This window comes from Vidua chalybeata, chromosome 7, assembly GCF_026979565.1.
Source record: "Vidua chalybeata isolate OUT-0048 chromosome 7, bVidCha1 merged haplotype, whole genome shotgun sequence".
Lineage (NCBI taxonomy): Eukaryota > Metazoa > Chordata > Aves > Passeriformes > Viduidae > Vidua > Vidua chalybeata.
In genome coordinates this window covers 37850510-37875489 of record NC_071536.1, presented here as the reverse complement: position 1 = coordinate 37875489, position 24980 = coordinate 37850510, and the positions used below count along the sequence as shown (strand labels likewise).

Genomic DNA, 24980 nt, shown 5'->3' with positions numbered 1-24980 from the left:
TCCCTTTAATAAAAATGGGAAGCTTTCCTAAAGGACAGGGAGAGAGATCCCTCCTGGCCCCGTTCTCTGCCTGGTACAAACCCTGGGGGTTTTTGGGACCTTTCACACCTCACCCCTTCTGGGGAAGGTGCTGCTCCCTCGGGGCTGTTGGGGATTTTGGTGCCAGCATTGCTGTGGTCCCTGAGTGTCCCCGAGTGTCCCTGAGTGTCCCCGAGTGTCCCTGAGTGTCCCTGAGTGTCCCCGAGTGTCCCCGAGTGTCCCCGAGTGTCCCTGAGTGTCCCCGAGTGTCCCCGAGTGTCCCCATTCCAAGCCCTGTGTTTGCAGAGGGACCCTGGGCTGGGGTTTGGTGACATCTGGGCCGGAGAGTGTGAGCCACCAGAAGGTTCTGGGGAAAACACACCCTGGTAGTTCCACCCATCCCATTCCCACTGAACAATAAACCCTCGGCATTCCCTTTCCTTGACACTTCCACAATGAGCAGCATGCTTCAGGGAAAACCTTTTCTTGTCCCAGATAAGAGATTTAACATCCTTAAGTGGAAGTCTCTTGTATCCTGACAGTTTGCAGCGCTCGGCTCTGGGCTGTGACATCTTCTCCTGCCAGGAATAAGCTGTAAGCTCCCCTTGCTTTTCCTTGGATGCCGTTTCTCCTGAGGTTTGTGCCTTCTGTCCAGGCTGTGGTTTCAGTGCTTTCCCAGGCACTCTTTTCCCAGCTTACATAATGCATCATTTCCCATTTATCCCTGTGGACAGCCGGAGCTGCCCCCGTGTCTCCACATCTCCGCAGGTTCCTGCACTTAATGCACTTTGCTATCCCTGCAAAAATCACAGATCCCCAGCCAGGCAGGGCAGTAAAATAATTCCAGGCTGTAATTTTGCAAAACCCTTTTGAAACCACTCCTTTGGAGATCAAGGTGATCCTTTTTATTGGGATAATTGTTGGGATTTGCTGGCTGACCTGAAGCAGCAGCAGACACCTGGATTTAAGCAGGAGAATCCCGACCATACCCTGGAGGAAAATCCCAGTTATGCTCCTCACTAGTGACTCCAGTAAACCTTGACAGCTGCAGAGCTTCGTGTCCGTTTCCAAAGAGGAAGGTGGATTACAGGAGGATTTTCCAGCCAGATCCCATTGTTGATTTGGATTTGCATTTCGCTTGCCCAGGTTCTTGTGGTGAGTTACATTCTCCACTTTTACCTCAGGGACTTAGGGAACCTTCTCCTGGGGGACTGGGGACAACACTTGGCATGTAAACGTTCCCTCCCATTTTTGTGAAGTGCTTTTGGAGCCTTTTATGCCAAATTTCCTCTGTATTTCAAAGTTCACAGGTGGAAGTTTTGTACCGGGAATTTGTTGGGGTGTACTGTTCTTCTGAGCAACGGGAACTGATTTTCCCATTAGGAAACATTTCATAACCTGGTGGGTTGTTTTTTTTTTTTTTCTCCTCCTCCTCTTTTATTCATCAGAGAGGGATAAAAACGCCCTCAGCACTTGGCATTTCTTGGGCCTTAATGACCAGTCGAGGTTAATGGCCCGAGATGATGAAACCTCAGCCAGGCATTCATCTTCCAAGAGCCTGCTGGCAATTAGGGCTGAAATATTCTCCTGCTGCTTTGGCTTTGAGCATCTTGGGCCAGCAGGAGCAGCTTCTCCTCCCTCTCCCTGCTCCCCACACGGCGGGGTCGGGGGAGAAAGGCTCCATCCCATGGGACAGCAACTCTGCTGTGCTGTGGGGAAAGGAGATGTGTGACCTGGGGGTGGCAGAGGGGACAGCTGGTGGTGCTGGGCTGGGTGGGAGGAGAGGGATTCCAGGAATTCCGAATGGAACCCACCTCCTTGGAGGAGAAGGTGGTGTGGGAGGTGCACAGAAGTGAAGAATGAGCTGGGGTTAAAACCCATCAGGAAGGTGGGGACGAGGAGATGGGAGAGCCAGAGCCACGGTGAGAGCGTGGGAAGGATCCCTGTGGGATGAGGCATGGAATTGCTGAGGTTGGAAAGGACCTTTAGGATCATCAAGTCCAACATCAACCAGCAGGTGCCACCTCCAGGGACGGGGACCCCACGCTGCCCTGGGCAGCCCATTCCAGTGCTTTACAACCCTGTCCATGGAAGAACTGAGCCTAACATTTAACCTAAACCTCCCCCAGCACAACCCGGGGCTGTTTCCTCTCCTGCAGCTCATGGCCCTGCCTCTCTTCCATCTTCCTTCTCCTCAAAATCTCCCTCTGACCTTGCCTTGGCTGTCTCCTTTTCACCAGTGCCTCTCTTTCCTCTGCACTGAATTTCAGCAGCTGCCTCATTACCCACTTTTGTACCAGACAAAAGGAGTGGGAAGAGGGGAAATCCCAAATTTTTACTATAGTAACTAGTTAAATTCGGATAAGGACGGCATGTGGGATTTTTTGGTTTTGTTGTTGTTTGTTTCTGTTTTTCCTGGGAATGTTGTTACTCTCTTTTATTTCCCATTCTGGGTGTCACAGCTTGTGTTTGTCCCTTGGAAGTGACAGTGTTGGGACACTCCCTCCCCAGGTAATGAGAGCTGCCCAGTGGACAGGGTGTCACCTCAGCCAAGTGATGGGAACAGACTGAGGGACAAAAAAAAAGAGCTCCCCAAAACCTGACAAAAACCAGGGGCAGGGAAAAAAGTGAGAGGAAGGAGAAAAGGAGGGGGGAAAAAATATCAAGAAAGGGGAGGTGGAATCGGTCTCTGGTTTGTGTGGAGAGAATCTGAGAGCACAAAATGTGGGTAGTGGCCCTAAAGAGTGGGTGACTTTTTCATAACTCATCTTGTGTCACTTCATTCCCCCATTCTTTGGTGTTCTGGAAGGAAAATTTTCCCTTTTCCTTCACGGAGCAGTTGGATGTGTCCTAGCCACACTCACTGGTCCTGGAGCAGCTTCCTCTGCTTTCATCCCTTTTCCTTTTCCTTTTCCTTTTCCTTTTCCTTTTCCTTTTCCTTTTCCTTTTCCCTTTTCCTTTTCCTTTTCCTTTTCCTTTTCCTTTTCCTTTTCCTTTTCCTTTCCTTTCCCTTTCCCTTTCCCTTTCCCTTTTCCTTTGTCCCCGCAGAGTTTGGGTGGGGTTTGGTACAGAAAGTGGCAGCAAGGGGACAGCAGAAAGGCCACCAGGAGTCACCTGGCCACACACCATGACCTCTCCATGGACACTCTTCATGTCCAGCCTCTGCCCCTCTCCTTTTTCCAAGGGATTTTTCCAGGGATGTAGGTTATAGGGTTTCCTCAAGGCACTGAGATTGTCCTGACTTCAGCACGTGGTCCCTGTTCTCTCAGGGGCCAAACCCCCACAAAGGAAATTTCCTTGGCCCCAAAGCCTCACCAAAGCCCATCCAGCCTGGCCTCGGGCTCTCCCAGGGCTGGGAAATGTTTTCTGGATTTATTTCATGCACTCAAGGTCTCTTCTGCTCCAAACCATCCACAAGTGGGGGAGCAGCTCTCATGATCAATCTCTTGATATTTTAAACTTCTCCACCACGGTGTGCCCTGGCTCCTCTCTGTGCTCAGGGCAGGTGATTTAGGAGTCTTTTGTGGATTTCTGTAACCCATGCTGAGAAATAACAGAGGATCCCCCACAGCCTCTCCCCTTTCCCACTTCCTGGCACCCCAAGTCCAACTCGCAGTTCTTTCACCAGCAAACCCTTCCCCTTCCTTTTTTTCACAGATGCCCCTGGTTCCTGTGCTGGGGAAATGAGAGGTTACCACTTACAGGCAGGAAAAGCAGGAGTTGGGGAATCACAAGCCGCTGTAATTTATGCAGGAGCAGTGTGGGGGAAATTGCAGCCCACTCCTGTTCCACATAAATTATGGATGTACCTCCTTGGAAATAGCTGCAGAGGGGGTTCAGGGTTTTTTTGGCTAATGAATCATGCCCTGAATTTCTACAGTACCTACATTGACTCAAATGTCTCCTTTTGGCCCCACCTTTCTTTTTTACATCATCTCTAAACTTTGGCTGAACTCAAAGCTCCGGATGCTTCTTTATCTTCCTCACAACAGACCCATTCCTTGAAGAATTCTGAAGAATTTCCCCTTTCCTTGAAGAATTCTGAAGAATTTCCCCCTTTGGAAAAGGGGCTCCTAAATCTGCTCCCAGAGCCTTCCCCATGGGAGAGTTCCCATCTTGTGCTTTGGAGATCTCTGAAGAGATCCCTGAGCTGGTTTTGAAGGATCTGTGGGAATAAAGGAGTGTTCAGGAAGGTGCAGTCTGCTCTTGTGTGCATGTATCCATGGATTTAGAACCTCTGGAGCTGTGGCCTTCAAGCCAAGGCCCTGGGCAACACGAAACCCTTGGAACCGAGCAGGGAAATAAAGGAATTGGAAGATGTTCCTGAAGGAAGTGAAGGATGCTGCTGCTCACCCTGTATTTGGGGGTGTAAAACACAGCTATAATATTGATATTTCTGCAAGCTGAGGGGGGATTTAGGGGAGTGCCATGTGCAGCCCTAGGAATTATCCATGAGGAATATCTGGGCTGGGGTCTGAGCTCCCCCACTGCAGCAGAGGGAACATCCAGCAGCGAGGAGCTGCTGGGGAAGGGCTTTGGGGAGGGTGTGGAAGGTGAAGAGAAGTTGTTTGGAACAGGAGAAGATGGAACAGCTTTGGACCTAAAATCAGCCCGCTCCAAGGATACAGAACGTTGTGGAAAGGAGGAGTGGAAGTGTGATTTTCATGATAATACAGGAGCGGGTGGAGCAGCGTGGGCACCACGGAGAGGGGTGCAATGAGGAGATGGAGGGGGGGAGAGGAGGCTCGGTGCTGAGGGAGGGGGTGGGATCATGGAAATCAAACCCCAGCCCTGGAAAACCGCTTGGATTTTGCCATGGATGCAGCAGGCAGAATTTCAGGATGCTAAAGAGAGACACTAGGAATATTTTATTGTCTTGTGTCAGGAGCCTGCCTGGGCTATATTTAACTGGTCTCATGTGTGCTTTCGTGAGGAATCTGTGCAGTTTCCCCCGTTTTATGTCATGTTTTCAGCACGATTATTTCTGTTCTGGTGGAAGGTGTCACTGCCCGTGGCAGGGGGTGGAACAGGATGAGCTCCAAGGTCCTTTCCAATCCCGACCAGCCTGGGGCTGTGACTCGGTGCAGCTCAGTGCTTGGCAAATACCAGAGGGCTTCAGTTCAGGGCCTGGCCATATGCTGATGTAAAATATGCTAATGAGCAGCTAACGAGGATGCTCTGCCTGAATTCCAGCATCGATTCCCTGGGGTTTGGGGAATTTCAGCTAAGTCTGGCTTGGAGAGGGGTAACTTTGCTCTGCACAGCAGTTCCAAGCTGTGCCTTTCTCCCATTCAGGTCTATTATTAGAACCTTTCCTTGGTATGATGTATTTGAATAAAATCCCTGGGTTTTTTTTCCTATTCAGTTCTATTCTTAGAACACCTTCTTGGTAGGGTATATTTTAATACAGCCCCAAATCAAAATGCACTGTGCTGATGGTTTCTGGCTCCCCAGCAGCCCCTGTCAGAATTGTGCCTCTGGACTGGTCCTGCTGTGTCCACCCACATGTTACTGGTTTGGAGGGAGTCAGATCCTTTGTTCCTGGAAAAGCCCTTTTTGGGTTGTCCCTAAAAGGCAACATCTTGGGGTGGGCTGAGGTTGCACTATTCCTATGGAAGCAAAATACTGTGCAGAGAAAAAAACCCCCAAATTTTGGAGCATGATTGGAAATCTATGACCACTCCTGACACTGCAGATCCCAAGGGATCCCAAGGGATCCCAAGGGATCTGCTTCCCTGACTTCCACCGGGGCCGTGGCAGCTGTGGCTTGCTTTGAGCTTGAGGGGGTTAAGCTGGGCTTAGAGAGCATCTGGCACATCTCCAGTTTGCCATGGTCATCCCAGAATCCCACAGTGGGTTGGGTTGGAAGGGTTAAAGCCCATCCTAATCCACCCCCTGCCATGGCAGGGACACCTCCCACTGTCCCAGGGTGCTCCAGCCTGGCCCTGGGCACTGCCAGGGATCCAGGGGCAGCCCCAGCTGCTCTGGGAATTCCAGCCCAGCCAGGAATTCCCAATTCCAAATCTCCCAGCCATCCCTGCCCTCTGGCAGTGGGAGCCATTCCCTGGCTGCTGTCGCTCCAGTGATCCTCCCCACATCCAGGAGAGCAGGCACAAACGTCCCTGTGTTTCCAGCAGGAATCCAGCAGTAAAAACAATCTTCCAAAATGTCAAACTTTTGACCAAAATAAATCCTGTGTCTTCTCTGGAGTGGGGGGGATAGTCCTCGTTTCCATCTTGGTCCTGGTTTGGATCCTGCCTCTGGTTTGGATCTTGGTCTTGGTTTGGATCCTGCCCCTGGTTTGGATCAAGATCCTGGTTTGGATCCTGGTTCTGGTTTGGATCCTGCCCCTTTTTTGGATCATGGTCCTGGTTTAGATCAGCTCCTGGTCTGGATCCTGGTCCTGGTTTGGATCAGCTCCTGGTTTGGATCCTGGTCCTGGTTTGGATCCTTCACCTTTTTTGGATCCTGGTCCTGGTTTGGATCAGCTCCTGGTTTGGATCCTGGTCCTGGTTTCGATCCTCCCCTGGCTGGATCCTGGTCCTGGTTTGGATCCTTCCCCTTTTTTGGATCCTGGTCCTGGTTTGGATCCTCCCCTGGCTGGATCCTGGTCCTGGTTTGGATGCTGCCCTTTTTTGGATCCTGGTCCTGGTTTGGATCCTGGTCTTGGTTTGGATCAGCTCCTGGTTTGGATCCTGGTCCTGGTTTGGATGCTGCCCCCAGCCCTTCCCTGGTTGTGTTCCCTCCCTCAGCCACTCAGATTTAATGCAGGATAGCAGCACAAACCCTTGAGCTGTTGTCTAAACCCTCAAATGCTGGTTCAGGCTCCAGCAGTGCTGGGTTTGGTGGTTGCTGCTGCAGCTTTTTCTCTCGTGGGGTCCCAGAGGTGGGACTGGGTGCTATGAACAGCAGATTGCTGCAGTTTGTTTGTGTTGCTGCTGTCTTGCTTTTTTTTTTTTTTAATGAGTCCTTCTACCCTCATGCCATCAAGTGAAGCATTTTGTAGGAACAGACAACACTGAATTTCATGGGAATGAAATATCTGATCCTAGAAAAAACAGGAACAGTGTTTATAAGAATTTCAGACCACTGGGACATGTATTCACTTACACAGAAAGTCACTAATTACTTTCTAAAAGCCCACTTTCACAAGGTTCTTCCTTATTCCTTAGTTTTCCTTCAGGCAGGACGAGCCTGGCAAATCCTGGCTCGTGGTGAATCCAGGTTTTGAGAGGAATTTGTGGGAGTCTGCTCTTAGGTTCTTGTGCAGTGTCAGGATGAAGAACCTCTTGATTTACCAGAAGGCGTTTCATGGCTGTCAAATACACATTTCCCATTTCTCTACAAGCCCAGATCCATAGAAAAACCCTTTTCCAAAAGAATTACAGGCAGGAGAGTATCTAAAAAGAAGAATCCCACGCCCGGGATTAGGTGGCAGCAGGAGCTGGGTTTCTGGGATGAAACTCTGCAGTTCTGGTCCGAGCCACAGGATGGGGATGTTGGATTGAGGCTCGCCGGAACGTCGAGTCCTCACGTCTTTAAGTCCTTTTCATAATTTAAATGTGGGGTTTCTATTTTTCTGTTCTCCCATTTTTCTGTTTTTCTATTTTTCAAAGTCCTGAGCACAGAGCTCGGCTCAGGTGCAAACACCACAAACACAACGTGACTGAATTCCAGTGTTGCTCCTGCTGATTTTTTGGGAATAATTTGCAGTGGATGTCTGTAAGAAGCCTGGGTTATCCCAGGAGAGTTGGAGGTACAAGGAATGCTGCTTCCAGGAATTCCTGATTTTTTAGCCCAGGTAAGAAAAACACGATGCTCCCTCTTGCCTTAAATGTAAATTTGTAGAATCCCAGGATAGTTTGGGTTGGAAGGGACCTTAAAGCTCATCCCAATCTCCCCATTCCATGGGCAGGGACACCTTCCCCATCCCAGGCTGGTCCAGCCTGGCCTTGGACACCTCCAGGGATCCAGGGCAGCCCCAGCTGCTCTGGGAATTCCAGCCCAGCCAGGAATTCCCAATCCCCAGTCTCCCAGCCATCCCTGCCCTCTGGCAGTGGGAGCCATTCCCTGGCTCCTGTCCCCCATCCCTTGTCCCCAGTCCCTCTCCAGCTCTCCTGGAGCCCCTTCAGGCCCTGCAAGGGGCTCTGAGCTCTGCCTGGAGCCTTCCCTTCTCCAGGGGAACATTCCCAGGGATTGCTCTGAGCTCTGCCTGGAGCCTTCCCTTCTCCAGGGGAACATTCCCAGGGCTCTGAGCTCTGCCTGGAGCCTTCCCTTCTCCAGGGGAACATTCCCAGGGCTCTGAGCTCTGCCTGGAGCCTTCCCTTCTCCAGGGGAACATTCCCAGGGCTCTGAGCTCTGCCTGGAGCCTTCCCTTCTCCAGGGGAACATTCCCAGGGCTCTGAGCTCTGCCTGGAGCCTTCCCTTCTCCAGGGGAACATTCCCAGGGCTCTGAGCTCTGCCTGGAGCCTTCCCTTCTCCAGGGGAACATTCCCAGCCCTCCAGCCAGGTCCACTGCGTTATTCTTGCAGTATTTCTTTTCTCTTTTTTTCACAAGAAGGGATGAGCAATACACTGAGATAAGACCAAAAAATGAGGGAATAACCCACTTTGGATCAGGCAAGGAGTGGGAATGCTCCAAGCCTCCCTGTTCCATCCTTCCCAGCTCTCCCAGCCTGGCTCCAGAGCTCATCTGGGCTCTCTCCAGCAGCTCCAGGTCCCCGTGATGTTGGAGCCCCTTCCCCTGCAGGTGTTGAGCAGAGTGAACATTCAATTCCAAAGCATTTACCAACTTCCCAACTGAAAGATTCCCGTGCCCACAGCAGGGGATGGCACTCCCCACTCCCAGGCAGGGCTGGCAGCGCTTTGTGCTGTGAGAGCTGGGCTGCAAAAACCACAAAAGAAATGGAAGCCCTGTGCCAGCCCCCAGACCTGCTCCTGCAGGGCCCTGTGGGAAACACTTCAGCCTTTGCCAAGCCAGGCTCTGGCTGCCCAGAGCTTATCAATAACTTGTAATTCATCAGTAACTTGTAACTTGTCAATAACTTGTAACTTATCAATAGCATGTAACTCAACAATAGCTTGTAACTTATCAATAGCTTGTAACTCATCAATAGCTTGTAACTTATCAATAACATGTAACTTACCCATAGCTTGTAACTTACCAATAACATGTAAATTATCAATAACATGTAACTTATCAATAACTTGTAACTTATCAATAACTTGTAACTTATCAATAGCTTGTAACTTATCAATAACTTGTAACTTACCAATAACTGGTAACTTACCAATAACTTGTAACTTATCAATAGCTTGTAACTTACCAATAACTGGTCACTTACCAATAGCTTGTAACTCATCAATAGCTTGTAACTTATCAATAGCTTGTAACTCATCAATAGCTTGTAACTTATCAATAACTTGTAACTTACCAATAACTGGTAACTTATCAATAACTTGTAACTTATCAATAGCTTGTAACTTACCAATAACTGGTCACTTACCAATAGCTTGTAACTCATCAATAGCTTGTAACTTATCAATAGCTTGTAACTTATCAATAGCTTGTAACTTACCAATAACTGGTTACTTATCAATAGCTTGTAACTTACCAATAGCTTGTAACTTACCAATAACTGGTAACTTATCAATAGCTTGTAATTTATCAATAGCTGGTAACTTATCAATAACTTGTAACTTACCAATAACTGGTCACTTACCAATAACTGGTAACTTATCAATAGCTTGTGACTTATCAATACCAGAGGCAGGTTGGGTGTTTTTGTTGGTTTTTTGGGTGAGCAGGTGGGTATTCTCATTTCTCTCATCGACACTCTCTGTTGGGCAGGGATGGATGGGTGTGGCAGCACATTTCGCTCTCTCTCAGGATTTTTCACAGAGCAGCACAGAGGGAAGAAAGAGAAAACAATTTCTATTTCTGCTCCTTGTTTTTCCCATGTGGAATGTGCTTGGAGAATTGTTTACCTGGGATGATTGCTTGGTTGGATTCTGGTGAGGATTGTTTGGGCCTGGTGGCCAATCCAAACCAATCCAATCCAACCCAATCCAATCCAACCCAATCCAACCCAATCCAATCCAATCCAATCCAACCCAACCCAACCCAATCCAATCCAACCCAATCCAACCCAACCCAACCCAATCCAATCCAACCCAATCCAACCCAACCCAATCCAATCCAATCCAATCCAATCCAATCCAACCCAATCCAACCCAACCCAATCCAATCCAATCCAATCCAATTCAACCCAATCCAATCCAACCCAACCCAATCCAACCCAACCCAACCCAATCCAATCCAATCCAACCAACCCAATCCAACCCAACCCAATCCAATCCAACCCAATCCAACCCAACCCAATCCAATCCAATCCAATCCAACCCAACCCAACCCAATCCAATCCAACCCAACCCAATCCAATCCAATCCAATCCAATCCAATCCAATCCAACCCAATCCAATCCAATCCAACCCAACCCAATCCAATCCAATCCAACCCAATCCAATCCAATCCAACCCAACCCAATCCAATCCAATCCAACCCAACCCAATCCAATCCAATCCAATCCAATCCAATCCAATCCAATCCAACCCAATCCAATCCAATCCAACCCAATCCAATCCAATCCAACCCAATCCAATCCAATCCAACCCAATCCAATCCAATCCAATCCAACCCAACCCAATCCAATCCAATCCAATCCAATCCAATCCAACCCAACCCAATCCAATCCAACCCAACCCAACCCAATCCAATCCAATCCAATCCAATCCAATCCAACCCAACCCAATCCAACCCAATCCAATCCAACCCAACCCAATGCAACCCAATCCAATCCAATCCAATCCAATCCAATCCAACCCACCTGTGGCTGCACTCTCAGAGAGGGGCACGAGTTGTGAGTAGTTAAATATAGCAGTTAAAAAAAGCAGGTTTGTAGTTTTAGTATCTCCTTTAAATAGTAAATTAATGTATTCTAGCATAGTTATAATAAAGAAATCATTCAGCCTTCTGAGCTGATGTTAAACATCAGCATTTCTTCCCATTAGGTTCACCTACATTTTGCAATAGATGGGATATTGGGATATTGGGATATTGGGATGTTGGGAATTGGGAATTCCTGGCTGGGCTGGAATTCCCAGAGCAGCTGGGGCTGCCCCTGGATCCCTGGCAGTGCCCAATCCCTGGAGCAGCCTGGGACAGAGGGAGGTGTCCCTGCCATGGATGGGATGGGCTTTAAGCTCCCTTCCAACCCAAAATATTCCATTATTTTCTGTTTCCATGATTCCCTTTTTTGTTCTTCTATTTACCCCACAAACCCGCGTTGCTTTATTGTGATTGGCACAAAATGCTCACTGATTTATCTCGTCTCCTCACAGAGCTGTTGGTTTATGACAAAGTTGCATAAAAATATTTTGTCCTGAGAGCAGAGGATGGGAATTCCAGCACTTTCTTTTTTTTTTTTCAAGGAAGAAGACTCCACGTTGTCAGCCCACAAATAACTGTAAATCCCCAGTGGGCATTGTGGTGGGGTGCGTGGTGGCACTGCTGAGATTTGGGGTGATGTAAATTTTTTAACATTTATTTTAAACTAATTTATTTAATAAATAAATAAATAAACTCGATTTAATTAATTAATTAAAAATTAAAAGTTCATTTTGTTTAATAAATAAATTAATTTATTTTAAATTAATATAAAATATAATATAATAAATTTGTTTTTTAAATTATTTATTTATTTATAATTTTATCTATTAAAAATTGGGGCTTTTTAATGATAAGATTTTGGATTTTCTTCCACATTAAGCTTTAAAAAAAAGAATTGGCAAAGGCAGCCAGATTTGCCCCCATTTGTGCTGCTTTGACACCATAAAACTGAGAGGAATCAGGTAAAAAGAGCACTCAGGAGGTGCAGTTTTCCCAGCTTGATCCATCCCTTGATGGTCCATAGGGAAAGGTCTTTAATAGGGAAAATGAAGTTTTGCCCCATCCTGCCTTTGGGATTTCTCTGGGGAGAGGCCACTGCCCTGTTGTCTCCCTGGGAGCAGCAATAAGAGCACCTGGCTGTGTCTCAATCACAGCTTTTCCCCAAAAAAAAACCATTTTCCACGTCCAGCTATCGACTCCATAATGTTATATTTCATACTTATAAATTATATACTTGTAATGCATAATTTTTATATTCTATTCTTTATTATTTATCTTTATATATTCCATTTTTTTCTTTTTTTTTAATCCAAGTTTGCTTGGAAACTTGCACATGGAAACCAGCAGAGGAGAAGCTCTCCCAAGGTCTTCTCTATGATTATAGATTAATAATTAAATGGACGAAATTAATTTATGGTTTCTAATAAATCTCCTGGGAATGTGGGCTAGGGCTGTCTACCCTCCTTATCCTGGACTGGTGGAACTGGGAATGCTGGGGGGAATCTCAGAGCTGGCTCAGCCTTTGGTTTGTCTTCTCAGAGCCCTAAAAATGTTCTGCTGATGTCAAATCTCTGCTCTCTCCCCCTCACGGCGTGGAGCACGGGGAAAATCTGGGAAAAGCTCTAAAGATGGAATAATTCTGACTCATGGAGACACTAATAAACACTCCCACACGCTGGCAGGGCTCGGTTTGGTTATCCTAAATAGCCACAATTGCTGAAATTCGTCATATTTGGTGATTTTTGGGCTTTGTTCACTAAATCAGGAGCTTCAGGAAAGCTCCAGCTCCTGGGTCGAGCTGGGAGAAATAGTAAGAGAATATTTATTTATTCCCTTTGCCCCAAATTGCGCAGCAATTATGACAAAACAAATTTATTCCGGGTTCCGCCGATTGCCATGGAAACCCACACGGCAAACAGCAGCCCAAGGCCACTTAGCATGAGAAATCCAGAGGGCTCATCCCTGATTAACTGACTCATGCTGTGGATTTGGGGAAAGAAACCCCTCAAGTGGAGACATTTCCCTGCTTGCTCGCAGCTCTGGTGGGGCAGTGGGAATCCTCCCAGGGAAGGGAGAAGATGCTCTGGCTCGGGGCGTCTCTCCTGGGATATCCAAGATTCTGCTCTGGGATTGTGACTTTTCCCAGCAGCAATTAGTGAGGCAGGACAAGTGGCTGCGCCAGGCAGAATTCCCAGGTGGGAAGGGCAGGATATTTTTAGGTGTTTCTGGAAGGCAGAGCTGTCAGTGCTGTGCTGGAGCTGCAGTTTGGGGCTCTGGGCTCGGGACACTCGGGCTGTGGCACCCACTGGGGTCGGGCAGGTGGGATCTGGGAGGGTGTGAGCACTGCAGGAATGTAGGAATTGCTTTAGGGATTCTCCTGGGATCATTAGGGTTGGAAAAGTTCTCTGAGATCATCGAGTCCAACCATTCCCAGCACTGCCAGCACAGCCCTGTGTCCCCAAATGTCACATCCACAGGGCTGGGAAATCCCTGCAGGGATGGGGGCTCCACCTGACCACCTTTTCCTGATGGAATTTCCCCAAATTCCACCCTGAGCTCCCCTGGGCCAGCCTGAGGCCGTTCCCTCTCCTCCTGTCCCTGTTCCCTGGGATGATCCCAAATCCTCCCCAGCTGTCCCCTCCTGGCAGGGAATTCCAGAGAGGGAAAAGATCCCTCTGCATCCTCCTTTGCTCCAGGCTGGGCCCCTTCCCAGCTCCCTCAGGAATTCTCCAGCCCCTTCCCAGCTCCCTCAGGAATTCCCCAGCCCCTTCCCAGCTCCCTCAGGAATTCTCCAGCCCCTTCCCAGCTCCCTCAGGAATTCCCCAGCCCCTTCCCAGCTCCCTCAGGAATTCTCCAGCCCTTCCCAGCTCCCTCAGGAATTCTCCAGCCCCTTCCCAGCTCCCTCAGGAATTCCCCAGCCCCTTCCCAGCTCCGTTCCCTTCCCTGGCCCTGCTCCAGCCCCTCAGGAATTCTCCCCTGCCATGAGGAGAAAATTAAAAAGTGGGAGAAAACGTGAGGGGAAAAAAAAGTTCGGGAAGTTTGGGGAGGGCTCTGCTGCAGAGCTTTTCCCTCCTGGATCCTCCTTTGCTCCAGGCTGAGCCCCTTCCCAGCTCCCTCAGGAATTCTCCAGCCCCTTCCCAGCTCCCTCAGGAATTCCCCAGCCCCTTCCCAGCTCCCTCAGGAATTCTCCAGCCCCTTCCCAGCTCCGTTCCCTTCCCTGGACATGTTCCAACCCTAAGGAGTAAAAGCTGACCTCAGTTGTTCCCAAACCAGCTGGTTTGGAGCCACTTTCTCCCTGGGTATATTCCCTTTTAGTGATGTAGCTGTGAGTGTTGAAATTTGTAGCTGTGATTTTATTGAAATCAAGGAGAATTTTGTTTTCCCCAGTTGTGCTGGAGAAGCTTCCAAATGAAAGCAGGGATTGTTTGATTGATTGATTGATTGATTGATTGATTTCTGATGTTCCTCTGTCTCCAGAAATGGAAGTGTTGAGCAAAGCACTTAGCACCCTCGTGCTAAAGCTGAAAGACTTTCTCATCCTGTGCAGTTTTTGCACATCTCTGGTGTATAAATACGAGCTTTGTGCTCTGAGTCATTCCGGGGGAGCTGCAGAGGAGGGGAGTCCTGCCAGTGCCTGCCTGGCTGCTCCATGGGATCACAGGAGCTTGGGAAAGAGCCCAAGCAGCTCTGGCTGGGATCTGTGCAGAGCCAGCAGGAATGAGGCAGGAGAGCTGCTGGTGGAGGGGCAGGCAGGGAACCACAGAATATCCAGAGAGAGGGGACCTGTGGGAATTTCCAATGAGTTGTAGATGGGACCTCTGAGTTTTTTCGATGGTGTGATTTATTTTTGTATCTTCTGCACAGGCAGCAAGGGTGAGTTGGGCTCAATCTTCCCTGCGTGGCTCAGAAGGTCACAAGAGCCTTAGTTACAAGACCTGTTAAGGATTTATTGACCAATAAAACACCACCAACAAGGATATTCATGGTTTTGACTTAAATATTTTGTCTTATGTACTCATGTGTCAGCTTTGTTAGCCAGTCGTGCTATGGCACACAAACCCACAGTGCTGCATTCTGAACTCCTCATTACCTCTGGAACTGCTTTTATTTTTGCTATATCTAAAACTCTAAAACTCTAAACTTTCCTCTTCCTAACTTAATGTGTCTCTGCTTTAAACTATAAATCCACATTCTCACTCCTAAGTTTGGAAGCCTTTTCCAAGGTCTCAGCTCAAATTCTGGGTTTAATTCTGAACTTTGGCCTACAAGCCCAAAGTTCTGAGAGTTTCCTGCATTTCAGATTCCAACAGGGACCCACAGGATCATTATGTGCCTCCTGGCCCTGCACAGGCACCCCAACAATCCCAGAGAATCCCTGGGATTGGAAAGGACCTTAAAGCCCATCCCATCCCATCCCATCCCATCCCATCCCATCCCATCCCATCCCACCCCACCCCACTGTCCCAGGCTGTTCCAAGCCCTGTCCAACGTGGCCTTGGGCACTGCCAGGGATGGGGAGTCCCCAGGTTTTCTGGGAATGCTCAGTGAGGTTGAAATGCAGCTGTAAAATACCACCTGGGTTTGGTAATTCCCTTTTTTATCACATCTCTAAGGCTCGAAGCAGAGCTGGAACTCGAGTTCAGGGGGGTTTTCCCTCTTCCCAAAACACTGATGTGGAGCTGCTTTGCCTCCACTTCCCCACTCAACCCAAACCATGTGGTGCTCCTGTTTGGAGGCATTCTTGGAATCCTCTCCTCCCTTGGACTGGCTCGGTGCAGGACACAGGGGAGCACAGGGCTGGTTTTTCCCCACTTCGTGTGGTGCCATTTCCTCCTCCTGGGGGTTTATTTTTTATTTTGTGTGATTTGTGGTGCTTTGTGTGAGCAGAAGCAGGTTGGCAATTCCGTGTTGTGACCCAGACCACAGCTTGTCGTGTTTTGGGTTCATTTTTTGGGTTTCTGGCCCAAATCCAGCCTGGGCTCACCAGCCTGTTTGCCTTGCCCACGTGTCTGTTCAGGAGTGCTGCAAATCACAGTCCAGGTCTCCAGAGCTGCTAATTAATGCACCTCCATTAATTGGCACTTCTTTCAGGTGTTGGACTCCAACCAGCTCATTTGAAATAACAAAATGACACTGTGTGTGAAGCATTCCTGGGCCACAAATGGCCATAACGTGCTTATTCCATTCATTAAATGTATTTATTCCATTCATTAAATGTATTTTTGGGGTTTATGAATTGATTGGTAGCACTGGAAATTACTGTGAATTACCTGTGAGGAGGATTCTGGAATCAGACACTGCTTTTGGGTTATTTGCTGGGGTTTTTTTGTGGTGGGAAAACGATGCCTGTGAGTCTTGCAACACAACAGCTTGGTGTGGAAATGGCTGCTCAAATCCCTAAAGCTGAAGTTTAATCAGCATTATGGATGTTGGGAAGGAATTTCGGAGCTATTGTCTGTCAGTGCTCAGCAGGGAGAGGAGGAATTGTCTGCAGTGGAAGGAATATTCTCATTACCCCTTCATACCTGCTCATTTAAGATAAAGGCATTTAAGAGTCTGGTTTCAATTAGAGCCATTTGGTATTTTAAGGAAATGTTTTCCTGGATGTATCAGCCCTGTCAAGCTTCACCTTCAGAGCTGGATATTCCCAGTTCTGAGCAAAATTCAGCTCTGCTCCTTTGCCACCTCTGCCCTTCCCACCCCCTCACCACCCCCAGGGTTTAGGTGGGCTCTGCAGAAGACGAATAAACCCAAATTATCTGCACGAGGAGGAGCTCAGGGCTCTCCAATTCCGTGGGGAGAGCGGGCACGCAAGTGTGTGGGCAGGAATGAGTCCAGGGACAAAAGAACCTGTGAAATCCTTAATGCCTGCTTCCTGCTACTGTGAAAAGTATTGAAGATGTTTAAGAAAAACTCTTTTATTTTTATTTTTTCCCCCCATGACTAAGTCTGTAAAGCTGCTGTGCTGAACTGGGGTTAAATCCCATGGCTCTAGGAGTGTGTGAGTCCAGCCTGAAGGACCATCCAGCCTTTGTGGGGGTCACCTCACCTCTGATTAAGAGCATTTGGCCCTTCCACACCTTCCCCTTAGGCAGGGTCAGGGCTATTTATGGATTTTTCACAGTGGACTTGCCCCACTTCCTTTCGTTGCAGCAGGTTGCACGTGTGGCTGTGGAACTGCAGTCCCTGCAGGTTTGCAGTGCTGGCTGAGTGTGGTTTGGGGCTGGGGCTGGAGCTGCAGCCATCCCTGTGCCTTCCCTCCTGCAGTGCCCTCCTTCCATCCCCCAGATCCAGGCTGGGGCCCTGGGCTGGGTGGGATCCAGGCTCAGTGGGAAGCAAAAGGAGCTCAGCTGGTGTTGGGGAGAGTTCTGGATCCCTGGGAAGGGGTGAAGCAGTGCAGTGGGGTGGGATGGGGTCCCTCCCCTGCTGCCTGTGATGCACAAAACCTGACTCAGCTTTGGCAGAACCAAAGGCTCAGAATCTTCCACTGGAACAGTTTTCCAAGAAACTCAGTCTGGAGTGAGTGAGAAGGAGCAGTGGGCTTTGCTGGGAAGGTTTTGGGTGGGGTATTCCTTGTGGGAATCAGAAAAACAGAAACCTCCACAGACACAGGAGGGTTTGATCTGCAGCCTTGGAAGATTTGGTGTAAAAATACAACACACAGACTAAGCAGAAAAAACATAAACTTATGTTTCTATAGATGTAAGTAAGAATATGCTTTAAATAAATGAGAAACTGTATGGCTAAGATGGTGAAGGGTTTGTAATGTAGAGGTGAGGTTGTATAGAGTGAGCTGAGAGTTTAGGAGTTATAATAGAAATATATTTCTATAAATGAGACAGAAGTCATTGGACAAAAGTATACTGATTGCATCAGCAGTAAGTAAAGGTGATAGGTCAGAAAAGTAAAATAAACCCTGTGACAGCTGTCTGTTGGGTTAGAAAGTTCTGTATTGGCTTGTAATGAAGAAACTTGTGACTACTCTGAGCTATGGCTGAATGCTTGCTCCTCTAAAATCTCACAGCCCCTGAGACTGATGTTTACCTGAGTAATAAATAATTTTTTAGCCTGAAAATAGCCCCATCCCTTCATTTCTAACAGCAACAATTCCTGAGTCTGCCAGGCCACGAGGAGCCTTGGAGCCTGCTCACACCCTGGTCCCTGCTGGCCAGGTGAGAACAGTCTCAGTGGGACATGGATGGGGAGAAAGGGACCCTGGTGGTGCCTGCTGGATCTCCATTTGTTGGGAATTTGACCTTCAGTAGCCTTTGTAGTGTCCAAGGAGCAGCTCCAAGGAGAACTTGAACAGTAAAGTCAAATTATGGCTTTTCCCCCCTCCAAATTCCCTCCATGCCCAGCCAATTTTCCCTCACTCAAGATCAACAGAAGTGATTTCAGAGTATCCCATTCCCAGCTGGGTTTGGAAAGGCATCCTAAACCCACAGGTTTCCAAGAGCCCGATTTCTGACAGGAGAAAACATCCAGGAAAGCTCCACCTGCAGCTCTCTGGTTCATCTTACCCTGCTATTTTCACCCTGCTGGACCAAGAGGTGGCAGCAATATTCCCTACTAAGACATTTTATGTGTTTCACATTAATGTAATATTTAATTGCAATAATGAGCCGTTTTATTTCTAGCCTGAACTGGAACAAACTAAATTTTTCATCACTGCATCGATGTATCTGAAAATTCTGCCTCTGGTCTAGCCCAAAAAGTTTGGGTTTCCTTTGGCTGCACACAGTGCTGGGCAAAGCAGAATTCAGTGAATCATTGTGTGTTTGAGCTGTTATTCTGCCCATCACAGCAGATCTTTTTGGTGAATAAAATACAGTGGAAAACACTCACAGAAAAAAAAAGTCAACTTTAGGTCCCTTGCTAAGCCTGTTCCTGCCAGGGGATCAAGGCTGAAGTCAAATCTTTACTTTTATCCCCTAAATTTTGCCAAGCACAACACGCAGAGCTACAGCAGGTGTAATATTCCAACTCATGGCCAAGCTTTTTTTCAGGATAAGCTTCCAAGTTCATCATTCTAACAGAGCCTGGGCTTTTTCTCCATTTGGGATAAATACGTCCTTTTATGAATTTTGAGTTCTAGCACCTTTTAATTCCGTGCTCCCTCATCTGGACACTGAATTAAATGCTGAGAACATGAGGTTCTGATCTGCTCCTCTATTGCTCATCATGATTATAGGCAGGGATGGCAGAGCTGCCATTAGTTATTATTCTCCACACTCCCAATTAGAATATTCTGTTTTCTGCTTGTAACTCTGTCAGGCTGAGCTGCTCAGGCTGAATTTTTCCATTTTTTGCTCTCAAGTGAACTCCATTTCTCACTTGAAATATAGTGGAAATAAAAGTCCTCAAACTTTTCAGGGGCCACAGAAAATATTAATGCTTTCCTAATTAAAATATTAATTAGTAAATTAATGTATTTCCTAATTAAATATCAATTTATTAAATAAAAATTAATTAATACTTTCTATTATTTTCCTAATTAAAACATTAATTGTTTTGGGGGCCACTGGATATTAATGCTTTTCTATTTATTCCTAATTTTTGCTTCCTGTCTCGTAAGCAGTTTTAGATCTAGGGCAGAATTTTCAGCAGTTTATTTAGAGTTTGGAGGTTTTTAGGTAATCTCTGTAGGGATGTTGTAAAAGACTGGGATAAACAAATGATTCTGTTCTTTTTTTTTAATGCAGGGTTTGAGAGATTAGGGAAAATGCAGGTCTGAACCTGCATAAAAGAGTCAGAGGGAAAAATATTAGCATTTTCTAAGTGTTCAGAGCATCAGAAATGACCTGATTTAATCAAGTTTCTGGGCTTGGAGCAGCCTGCTCTGTGAAAGTGTCCGTGCCCGTGGCAGGGGTGGAATGGGATGAGCTTTAAGGTCCCTTCCAACCCAAACCAGTCTGGGATTCTGGGATTTGGGGATTCTCTGAACTGCACACAGATCTGTAGCACAAGGATGGGCTCTGCTGCTGCAGGGACTTTTGGAATGATATTTTTTCCTTCTGCAAGGCAAAAGCAGAAGGTGTTTTCAGCCCTTTCTAAGCACCTGGGGCTGGTGAAAGGACTCGCACAGAGCTGCTGGGTTTTGGGAGGTGCTGAAGTGAAAACTGCAGGTGTTCCTCACCCTGAGCAGAACAGGGATGGATCCCTTCATCCCAAATTCCCTCCTGCCTCTGGGGAGGATGGCAGTGCCTGGAGATCCCTGAATTCTTGTCCTGTCCCGAGTCACAGCTGCTGGAGCAGACCTGGCTCGGGGTGTCCCTGCAGAGGGAGGAACAAGGGATTGTTTTGGCTTTTGGGTATTTGTTCTGAGCCATCCCACCTCGCTGGCAAGACCCTGAGTCCTTCTCCTGGAAATCTTCCTTCAGGAATTGCCAGGGGAAGGGAGTGAACCTCTCCAATGGAGAAACAGCAGAAATACAGGAGTAGGGTTTTTACGAGTTTCGACAAGTTTAAAATATGACCTTGCAAAAAAGAATAGGTATTTGAGAGAATTAGAACTGGGAAAGATGCATTGTAGCAGGACCACGTGGGGAAAAAATATAGGTGATTAATGTTAGAAAAAATATAGGTGATGAGTGTTAGAAAAAATATAGGTGATGAGTGTTAGAAAAAATATAGGTGATGAGTGTTAGAAAAAATATAGGTGATCAGTGTTAGAAAAAATATAGGTGATTAATGTTAGAAAAAATATAGGTGATCAGTGTTAGAAAAAATATAGGTGATTAATGTTAGAAAAAATATAGGTGATTAGTAGCAGCATTGTGTGGCAAAAGCCAATAGGCTGAAAAACATTTATAAAGTATTGTAACCAGGAAATAGGGTGGCTTCTGATGGAATGGTGTTGAGTTTTACATCTCTTGTGTCTCACCCTTCATCGAGGCTGAGAACAGAATAAAATCTTTTAAAACACCTCTCAGGGCAAACCAGCAAATAGGGTTTCTACGTGTTGCAGGGCAGTCCCGTAGGGAAGATGAGGAGCCATCATTTTCAGGATTTTTCCACAGGTTGTGTGTTCTGCTCCTGCATGGTGAGAACATCCCAGAGTCATCGTTTCAGCAGGTACATAAGGACAGGTCTCCCAGAGACTTTACAGGAAGGAGCACAACTCACTTAAATATGCAGAGCTAAAGCCAGGAATATTTGTTCTTCTCAACTCAGCTCCCAAGTACTCTGGCTAAATATTTCAGGAAATCAGGTTGGACAAGGGGTTCCTCCTTCATTGATCTGTTGTTTCTGGATCCGTTTCTCCACTTGGACGGGAGTCATGGAAATCTGCTGCAGGGAACTGAGGAGTTTCCTGTCATCCCCTGCCATGGAATTCCGAGTGCTGTGTGGCAGCCTGTGGTAATTGGATTATAAAGCAGAGGGAAGGGCAATAAAATCAGCAGCCTCATCAAGGCATCTCTGTAAAGTCCCAAGGGGAAGCAGCAAACTGGGGATGGAGTTGAGCCTAGTATTTCTATATTTATTTAGTCTTTTAACCTCTTAACAAGAACAGCAAATTCTTCTTAGCACTGGGATTTAAAAGCTCTGTGTCTGACTCTTTTAAAGACACCCTTTGCCCTAAAAACAAAATAAAACGTGTAGTTTTACTAGTTTAGCTAAAGAAATAAAAAAAAAATATCTCCATGATCTCCTGTATTTTACAGAAGCTGGAATTTCATTTTAGCTTGCAGGGTTGTCTTTTTGCTCACTCAAGGCTTTGTTTTCTCTAAAGAACTATTAACATGATAATCGTAATTTATCAAAAATACATTTCAAGCAACCTTTTCATGAGTGTGCACTGATAAAACTGCAAATATTTAAATGCATCTGGGAAATTAACACCGACCAGGAGCTTTCTGGGCTGTTTGCCTATTCTGAGACTGGAAAATCTTTCAGTTCATTGCTCTGTAGAGGTTGGATCTTCAGTAATGGGATGTCCTGGCATTCCCAGCACACTTCCAGTGCTCCTTCTCCCTGCAGCTTTGCTGGTCCCAGTCCCAGGGGGACGACTGCAGCCCTGGTGGGTGTGTTCCACTACTGGTGGGGTTTCCAGGATGCACTGGTGCCTTTCCCTGCTTGGGTAAAACAGCATCAGCTTCCCATAAAGTTTGTGATTGGCTTTTAGAGAGCGTTTCCCATCATTCCAACAGTTGCAGGCTGAAGTGTTGCACAGAAACTCAGCATCAGCACTTATGGCAGCTAAGGAGATTGATTAACATTCATAAGGAAAGCAGAGGAGCTTAAAATAAGGAATAAAACAAGTGCTTAATCCTTTGGCCCAGATGGTTTTTGGCAGGGCAGATAAAAACGTGGATCTTCCCTAAAAACAGAACCCCCATCTCCCTTCCAGCAAGGAAATCTGACACAATTTCAGCCACAAATCCACTCTCGCTTTTTGGGGTGTGACTCGATATTTTGGACCTTCTCATCAGCCTGGTGACACTGGGAGCTGCTGGAGGGAGATCTCTGTGGTTGATGGCCATGGATCTGTCAGATCTTTCATTCCAAGCTCCACATCTTCCAGAGGGATCCCTGTGCTCACACGGGGCTGTTCTCGAGGTGATCTGGGATCTGCTCTGCTCAGTGTGTGTCAGGGTCCAGCACATCCCTCTGGCTGCCCTGGCTGGCTCCAGACCCTGGCAGGGGCTCACAGACCTTGACACAAAGTCAAAAACACCCGTGGCTTCCATTTTAGCCTGTGGGAAAAACTGACAACTCTGTGTGAGGAGTTACAAGCCACGAGGGTTTGAGCAGTGTGGTAGTTGAATTAACACAGGGTGAAAAAATAGAATTTTGGGGTTCTTAGAATGGGGTTCAAAGGGACAAGATGGAGGGATTTGGGCATGTCCTGACCTTCTTCTCCTTCTCCTTGCCCTCCATGTCTCGCTGTGCTGGTGACACTTTTCTGTTGGTTTCAGGCACAGACACACTGTCCAACATCAATGACAGACACTGGCACGTTATTGTAACCACGGCACACGGAGTTTTTGGTATAAAATGTGAACACTGCCCTGAGGGCAGACAGAATGCCATGGCCGAGCTGCTGGACAGAGCTCAGCAGGGCAGAGAGAGAATGTTCTAGAGAAGGGAAAATAAACAACCTTGAGAAGCTGATCCTGTGCATTCAGACTCCTCCTTTGGCTGCACGGGTTGGGAGAACGAGGACTTTTACACTCTTGGGGTCATCCCAACTCCCAGACCCCGAGAAATGTGCACCAGTGGAAGCCACAGCTGGAGCTGGCTGGAGCAGTTGAACCCTTGGAGCACACCCCTGCCTGCCTCAGGAGCTGGGGATCATCCACCCTTCCCTGTGACAAACCCTCTGGAAGGCCTTGGCTTCCTGCAGATCTCCACAGTGCCCGTGGGAAAGAGGCATTTCACAGCTCGTTAAATTTAGAGGGTACCTACAAATGTAGCCCAGTTACCTCTCGCTGGAGGTGCTTCCAACCAAGAGGAAGTGACAACCGAGTCTTCACACTCTTTAATTATAGCAGCCTTTACATAACAGTGTCAGATAAATGTGTTTTAGGATAGGTGGCACCTCGCTTCCTCCAGAAGAGCTGTCAAATTAGACCAGACTAATTTATTACTTGAAATTCCAAGGATTAAAGCACACTGTCCACCCAGTCTGTTTGAATAAAACCTTAAAATTCACGGAATCCTCTGTGCCAGGATGTATCCCAAACAGCACAGTCCTCCTTTCTTTTGAAACAGAAACACTGGATGTAAATCCCTATTCCTCTGGTGGCTTCAAGGACTTCCAAGTCCCACGAGTCCCATTCTGCTGGAAAAGAGGGTTAGAGGGGATCTCAGGAGGTTCTCCTGGCTGTGCCTCCACCCAGGGCAGAAGCTGCTGTCACTGCACCAGATTCTTATCTAATCTCTATTATAAAACAGAGGAAGAGGGGGAGAGGCAGGGAAATTGCTTTAGAGGGAGAAGAGGCAAGGAGTGGGGCTGTGCCAAGTAATTTAGGAGAGTGAGGAACTGGCCTCCTTCCCACGGATGGATGGATGGAAGCAAGGTGGATTGCAGGAGATTGCTGATGGTCCTTTCCCCTTTCTATCACCGAAATCCATCCCTGGGCTCTTCTGCTGATGGCAACAAGAGCAGCATTCCCACTGGGGAGAGCAATTTTCCTCAGCAGGCCCCGGAATCCAGGCGGGGCAAGATGAAACCCAAAGTTTGTGTTTCATGGGGAGGATGCTGATGGAGACTGTGGGTTTTGGAGCCCTCTGTGTGCTGGAAGGAGCGGATCCCTGTCCAAGCCTGCTCTTAATGCAACCACTAATGCTCTTTGCTAATGTGCCCTTGCCTTCTGGGGGGGTTTTGCCTCATTATCCCTGAGTAATGTCAGGAATCCATGGCCTGATGCGAGAGCAGGAGAGGCCAGCAAGAACTTGGCTGTGTTGGTGTGTCGGAGTCCAGCACATCCCTCTGGCTGTCCTCAGACCCTGGCAGGGGGCTCAGAGACCTTGGCACGAAGTCAAAAACACCTGTGGCTTCCATTTTAGCCCGTGGGAAAAACTGCCAGCTTTGTATGAGGAATTACAAGTCACAAGGGTTTGAGTAGTGTGGTAGTTGAATTAGCACAGGGTGAAAAAGTGGAATTTTGGGGTTTTTTTCAGGGGTACAAGATGGAGGATTTTGGGCATGTCCTGGCCTTCTTCTCCTTCTCCTTGCCCTCCATGTCTGGTGTGATGGTGACACTTTTCTATTGGTTTAAGGTAGAGACACACTGTCCAACACAGATGATAGATATTGGCACAATATTGTGAATATGACACATGTAATTGCTAGTATAAAAGGTAAGCACCGCCCGAGGCGACACGCAGAATGCCATGGCCAAGCTGCTGGACAGAGCTCGGCAGGTCAGAGAAAGAATGTTCTAGATAAGGGAAAATAAACACCCTTGAGAAGCTGATCCTACACATTCCAACTCTTCTTTGGCTGCACGGGCTGGGTGACGAGGACTTTTACACTCTCGGGGTCATCCCGACACCGCAGACCCCGAGA

The 24980-nt window shown here is 47.5% G+C and overlaps 2 protein-coding genes across 6 annotated transcripts in view; both read left to right on the top strand.

Moving 5' to 3' along the window:
• The window catches only part of STAM2 (signal transducing adaptor molecule 2), a 53468-nt gene extending 38523 nt beyond the window's left edge, over positions 1-14945 (top strand). Inside the window, exons 17-18 of one of the 2 annotated variants that reach the window (XR_008431909.1) lie at positions 1064-1173; positions 1322-1410. The gene's annotated coding sequence lies outside the window, so the exon portion shown is untranslated. Of the gene's footprint in view, positions 1-1063; positions 1174-1321; positions 1411-14830 lie in introns of those variants that run through there. The other variant, XR_008431911.1, reaches the window with a different exon arrangement.
• Positions 1-24980, top strand: part of CACNB4 (calcium voltage-gated channel auxiliary subunit beta 4) — an 86254-nt gene that overhangs the window by 9620 nt on the left and 51654 nt on the right. The gene's annotated exons all lie outside the window — the stretch shown is intronic.